At 38.4% G+C, this 7,506-nt stretch overlaps 1 pseudogene; it reads right to left on the bottom strand.

The window, feature by feature from the left end:
* Nucleotides 1–2,113: 2,113 nt before the first annotated feature.
* On the bottom strand, nt 2,114–6,583 carry LOC134328738 (zinc finger protein 883-like; annotated as a pseudogene).
* Nucleotides 6,584–7,506: the final 923 nt, after the last annotated feature.

Below are 7,506 nucleotides of genomic sequence, written 5' to 3'. Positions count from 1 at the left end.
ATAGACCATCTTTGAAAACACTAGTTAAGTGCAACACACATAGTTTAGTTACAAAATGCAAGGGGTTAGTTCAGGATTGTTTACAATGTATATATGTTTGATACTCTGTGTTTCATCGTTTAAATGTTTGTGCTGCTGTGGAAACAGGTAAGACCGACAGGGGAGAATCCATAAGACATTAGGAGTCATGCAGAGACACAGGAGCTATGGGCCCCTTCTGAATATCTGCAGCTCCGTCTGGTGGAGGACAACCTGAACGGACTTCCTGTAGAAGCCACGCACCCATTGTTTTTATTTTATTTTATTTTTCTCGTGTTTGATTTCCTATTTTTTAAATTACTTTATTTTTGATTTCCTGTTTTTATTATTTTTTGTTTGTTTGTTTGTTTGTTTTAGGGGTAGGAGCTGTTGCGATAGGTACGGTTCCTTTAGTTTAACTGGTAGCCTTTTTATTTTTAGAAACGTTTTATTGTAAAAAATTCAGCCCAGTGGCCATGTAGTCAGAAGGGGTTAAATTGGGGGTTGCTGACGGCTATCCTTATCTACTGGAATCTAGAAAACACCTAACCTATAGTTAAAAGTTAATGTGAAAGCATTAAGATGCTTTCAAGGGGGGATTTTAGGTTTTTCGGAACATAAAAACGTACATTTAATATGGGAAGTTTTACGGCATTTTCCAAGCTTTACGACATCCAGGCCACGTGGTCTTTTGTCCAACATGTCGCCGGCTAGGCTCTCTCCCTGACTCCTACAGAGGGGGGGGGGAGGCAGAGCCCGGGGCTTGTTAGCACACTTCATTGGCTCCACCAGCAGTAAAGGAGGAGGAGCCTAGCTGAGTTTAAAAACCGGCGGGGAAGAGAGGCTCGGCCTCCTTCTTACGTGGTTGTGTGTCTAGACTGCAGGAGTAAGGAGCGCCGGTCGGCTTAGCTCTGATATATATTCACAGATCATTTTTACACTTAATAAAGTGTTTTAAAGAGTACTTTCTGGACTTCCCGACTGCTTTCTTCAGGACCTTTTTGAACCAAAAGATTCATCCTAACAGTTGCGATATTCTGACCTTGCAGCCCAGGTAGAAGAACGGGGATGGACAGTGTTGGTGTGTCCAGTGGAGGTGGGCTGTAGGGGGTTTGTGGCTAACTCCACCATAAGGCTCCTGAAAGAGGTGGGTGTCAGAGGGCAAGCTCAGAGGAGAACCATCAAAGAGCTTGCCACCACAGCTGAGAGAAGTAGTCACTGGCTGTGGGTGCGAAGAAAGGAAATGGCATGGGGGGCAAAGTGACCACCCAGTTCCTATGCGACACACACCCAGGTCTGATCAGCCTGTGGTGGGCCTGCCACAGAGGAGGGTGTCTTGTGATTAATGGCCGAAACACCTAAAGATACTGGGGTACACAACTGATGATGTGTCGTGTAGGGTAACATCACTGGGTGGTCCTAGCAAGGTCTCAACTGTAACTACTTGGGATTGAAACATCGAGTCCTTTGTCTAACACCAACTGTATTATATGTAATATGTAATATTATATTACAGAATATATACATATATAATCTGTAATATTTAGACTTTTATTGTTTCACACTAAGGTGTTTTACATGGAATTGTTCAACTTTCAACTTTTAGCAAGTTTAAAAGTATTACAGTTCAGTTTACTGGAGGGCAGAAAATTCCAAAAGTTTGTGTTTTATTTCCCCACAGTTGGCTGGATAAAGCATCGATCTATCTGAAGACACTGATGTAGCAGAACGCTGCTAAAGGACTATTCCATGAATTATTCTTTATTCTTTATTTTTCTCTCTTTATCTGTCTATTTCATGCTGACCCCTCTTACCTAGGGTCTGCTTTATCTCAGATCTATCCAATTTGGAAAAGAACTAAGCTAAGTGAATTCTAGCAAAGATTATCCAACATGTTGTAATGTCTATGAATAAAATCCTCAGACAGACTGTCTGGGTAAGTCTACCAGTTATGTATCATTTCTATTTTAATACTGTGTTGGAGATGTAGTGTTAAGAATGATGTTATACCAATATCCTGAACACAAAGCTAAAGAACATTTGTACTGCATGCTTAAATCACATGTATTGATTTCTGAGTATTAAAGCTGTTTAATCTATATAATCAGTATTTAGATTTTGTTCTGTTATTATGTTAGTGATATTAAAAGTTCACTTTTACAATCAGATAAGTTTTTTTTGTGAGACAACTTCAAATGTTTTTGTCAAAACTAGGGTTAGCACTGTGAGCACTCACACGGTTTAAGTGTGAATGTGCTGGGGTGTTTTAAGATTACTTTGTGTAATAAAACTCTTCCCACACTGAGAGGACTGCTATAATTTCTCTCCAGTGTGAATGCACTGGTGTGTTTTGAGAGCACTTTGTTGATTAAAACTCTTTCCACACAGTAAGCACTGATATGGTTTCTCTCCAGTGTGAATGCGCTGGTGTGTTTTGAGAGCACTTTGTTGATTAAAACTCTTTCCACACTGTGAGCACTGATACAGTTTCTCTCCAGTGTGAATGCGCTGGTGGGTTTTGAGATTACTCTGACGATTAAAACTCTTCCCACACTGTGAGCACTGAAACGGTTTATCTCCAGTGTGAATGCGCTGGTGGGTTTTAAGAATATTCTTTAGAGTAAATCTCTTCCCACACTGTGAGCACTGATACAGTTTCTCTCCAGTATGAATGTGCTGGTGTATTTTGAGATGAATCTTTTGAATAAAACTCTTCCCACACTCTGAGCAATGATACGGTTTTACTCCAGTGTGAATGAGTTGGTGTCTGTTGAGAGCACCCTGTGTATTAAAACTCGTTCCACACTGTGAGCACTGATAAGGTTTATCTCCAGTGTGAATGCGCTGGTGTTCTTTGAGAGCACTCTGATGATTAAAACTCTTCTCACACTGTGAGCACTGATACGGTTTCTCTCCAGTGTGAATGCGCTGGTGTTTTTTGAGATCACTCTGATGATTAAAACTCTTACCACACTGTGAGCACTGATATGGTTTCTCGCCAGTGTGAATGCGCTGGTGTATTTTGAGATCACTCTGTGTATAAAAACTCTTCTCACACTGTGAGCACTGATACGGTTTCTCTCCAGTGTGAATGCGCTGGTGTTTATTTAGATCACTCTGATGATTAAAACTCTTCTCACACTGTGAGCACTGATACGGTTTCTCTCCAGTGTGAATGCGCTGGTGTATTTTGAGATTACTCTGGTACCTGAAGCTCTTTCCACACTGTGAGCACTGATATGGTTTCTCTCCAGTGTGAATGCGCTGGTGTATTTTGAGATTACTCTGGTCCCTGAAGCTCTTTCCACACTGTGAGCACTGATATGGTTTCTCTCCAGTGTGAATGCGCTGGTGTTTTTTGAGATCACTCTGATGATTAAAACTCCTACCACACTGTGAGCACTGATACGGTTTCTCTCCAGTGTGAATGCGCTGGTGTATTTTGAGAGCACCCCGGGTACTGAAGCTCTTCCCACACTGTGAGCACTGATATGGTTTCTCTCCAGTGTGAATGCGCTGGTGTATTTTGAGAGTACCCCGGGTACTGAAGCTCTTCCCACACTGTGAGCAGACGTTTCCTTCTCTCTGTGTGAGACTGAGAGACGTGTTAATGCTGACAGTACCAGAGGACGTTTGCTGATTACTGGAGCTTCTGGTGGGCGTCAGATCCTCATGTTCAGTCTTAATCTTCACCAGAGTCTCATATTTATCATGGTTGCAGCTCTTGATGTGATTGTGGAGGTGATTTTGGGTTGTAGAGGAACGTGGACACGAGGAGCAGCAGAAATCCTTGTTCAGTTCTGAAGCAGAAAATAATCAAATACATTTATAACATTATAAATCATCAAATACATTTATAACATTATAAATAATCAAATACATTTATAACATTATAAATAATCAAATACATTTATAACATTATAAATAATCAAATACATTTATAACATTATAAATAATCAAATACATTTATAACATTATAAATCATCATACATTTATAACATTATAAATCATCAAATACATTTATAACATTATAAATAATCAAATACATTTATAACATTATAAATAATCAAATACATTTATAACATTATAAATAATCAAATACATTTATAACATTATAAATCATCAAATACATTTATAACATTATAAATCATCAAATACATTTATAACATTATAAATAATAAAATACATTTATAACATTATAAATCATCAAATACATTTATAACATTATAAATCATCAAATACATTTAGAACATTATAAATAATCAAATACATTTAGAACATTATAAATAATCAAATACATTTATAACATTATAAATAATCAAATACATTTATAACATTATAAATAATCAAATACATTTATAACATTATAAATCATCAAATACATTTATAACATTATAAATCATCAAATACATTTATAACATTATAAATAATCAAATACATTTATAACATTATAAATAATCAAATACATTTATAACATTATAAATAATAAAGATTGTTAGTAAATGTTAAACTGAGATCTGATGCTAAAGTCCTGTAACGTGATTCATCCTGCATTCATCATTTCCTGCTCACACTGATCTGCATGAGCACAATACAAGCTTTCACTGTATGATGCTTCATCCCAGCTGCCTCTGATTCTATTCAATCCAAATCTTATTTTACTCAAGATAAAAAATATCTTACTGAGTTCATCTTTATCTTCAGCTTCTTCCTTCTTCACAGGCTTCATCTGGAAACCTCCACACTGTTGGTCCTCTGGGGTGAGATGTTCCTCAGAGGTGACGTGTTCCACAGGGATTAAAGATCCTTCACCTGAAATGTTTTTGTTTTGTGAAGAAAAAAAATAAGGTTGTTATTGTTGGTATTAAGCACTTAAGTTAGAACTAACAGACACGTACTTCTATACTATCTGTCAAAAAAGACGACCCATAAACCTTTGTTCAAACAGGGTTTCAGCAGATTTAATAATAATAACAATAATACAACCCCAAATAAAAAACAATACTTGGGACAGTATGGAAAATGGAAAATAATAAATCACAGAGTTTCTTACTTTGACTTTTATTTGATGTCAGACAGGATGAAGTTGAGATAGTCTGCTCAACTTCATTTCATTTATTAATAAACATCCATTCCTGCATTTCAGGTCTGCAACACATTCCAAAAAAAGTTGGGACTGTTCTCTATTGGGGACAGGTCAGGACTGCAGACAGGCCAGTCCAGTACCTGTACCCTCTTATGCCACGCCTTTGTAATGTGTGCAGCAAGTGGTTTTAATCGTCTTGTTAAAAAATGCTGAACATCCCAGGAAAAGACGACGTCTTGAAGGCAGCACATGTTGCTGATAACAGTCTGGATCCTTTTTGTCTTTGGTCTGGATCACACGCTGTCCATTTTTTCCATAAAAAGACCTGAAATGTTGATTCATCTGACCACAATACATGTTTCCGCCTTTGGGAAAGATGGCGGCGCATGCACCTGAGCGTCTCACCAGGCTTAGTGAGTTACTGTTTATTTATTTGCCAATTTACTGCGTTTTCACTTGAATCACTCGAGTGAACTACACATACGACAGACAGACGCTGATGGACATTCATTTATACCGCTTTAAGTGTTGTTTTGGACCGTCCATTCAAATTCAACTACGAACTACGAAATTCGAACTGCCTTGTATCATCCTTGCCAATATGCCATGAGAAAATAAAAATCTGGACCCTGACACAGAAGAGGATCATGGACTGCAGCTAAACCACAGCGTGGTGGAACTGATGAAGAGCTTCTGTGGTGGTGTTTGCCTTTATGTAAACAAAACCTGGTGCATGGACTCTGTCATAGTTAATACCTACTGCTCTGTTGACCTGGAATACCTGGTTATAACGTGTAGACCCTTTATAACCAGGTATTATAACCACCAGAGGTTTCCTGCATTGTTACTGCTGCAGTTTATATCCCTCCAGATGCTAATGCTAACGCAGCTATAAAAGACCTTTGTGAACCCAGATAGAGTCTTTATTGTTTCTAGAGACTTTAATCACTGCAGTTTAAGATCTGGACGTCCAAAGTTTCATCAGAAGCTACACCCCTCCCCCACCTGGGTCAGTCTGATCACCTGTCTTTGTTCCTGCTCCCCAAGTACACCCCAGTCATCAGACGTCTGATACCCACAATAAGGACAGTTAAGATCTGGACGGAAGCTGCAGACTCATCTCTCCAGGACCATCAGCACAAACAATCATGTATATATTAAACATATCAGCTTATCTACTCGACTTTATTTATTCTCATTCATTTCCCAATCATTCAGCCACTTGTATTCACCTGGCATTACTCTGTAATTATATACTAGTCTACACACTGTACAGTCAGCATTATCTGTTTAATATTCTTTACTTCTGTCTCCTCATTTCACTCACCTGCTCACTTATGCACTAAAATACACAAATATTACAAGTAATTCAGACACGACCAAATTAGGAGAAATTATTTTATAAAAATGTTATAAAAAAAAGTCTTACTGAGTTCATCTGTATCTTCAGGTTCTTCCTTCTTCACAGGCTTCATCTGGAAACCTCCACACTGTTGGTCCTCTGAGAAGAGCAGTTCCACAGAAGCAACAAGTTCCGGAGGGATTAAAGTGACTTCACCTGAAATTCATCAATATGAGAAGAAGAAACTCAACAACTGGAGGAAACTGAAGGTTGTGGGTTTGATTTCCAATCACAAATAAATCCTAGTTAGATTAAAGCTTAAATCCAGACTGGAGTGTAGCAGCACAGGAAAGTACGGTACAGTACAGGTTCTAATCCCACTATCCACTTTCTCTTATTATTTCTACTGATTAGTGACTCCAATACTAACTGTACTGTACCATACTGTACTGTACCATACTGTACTGTACCATACTGTACTGTACCATACTGTACCACACTGTACTGTACCACACTGTACAGTACCATACTGTACTGTACCATACTGTACTGTACTATACCACACTGTACTGTACCATACTGTACCACACTGTACTGTACCACATTGTACTGTACCATACTGTACCATACTGTACTGTACTATACTGTACCATACTGTACTGTACCATACTGTACTGTACCACACTGTACTGTACCACACTGTACTGTACCATACTGTACTATACTGTACTGTACCACACTGTACTGTACCACACTGTACTGTACCATACTGTAGTGTACCACACTGTACTGTACCTCACTGTACCATACTGTACTGTACCATACTGTACTGTACCATACTGTACTGTACCACACTGTACTGTACCATACTGTACTGTACCTCACTGTACTATACTGTACTGTACCATACTGTACCTCACTGTACTGTACCATACTGTACTGTACCATACTGTACCATACTGTACTGTACCATACTGTACCACACTGTACTGTACCACACTGTACTGTACCTCACTGTACCATACTGTACTGTACCACACTGTACTGTAACACACTGTAC

This window comes from Trichomycterus rosablanca, chromosome 15 (genome assembly GCF_030014385.1).
Source record: "Trichomycterus rosablanca isolate fTriRos1 chromosome 15, fTriRos1.hap1, whole genome shotgun sequence".
NCBI lineage: Eukaryota > Metazoa > Chordata > Actinopteri > Siluriformes > Trichomycteridae > Trichomycterus > Trichomycterus rosablanca.
This window is presented reverse-complemented; position numbering and strand designations above follow the sequence as displayed.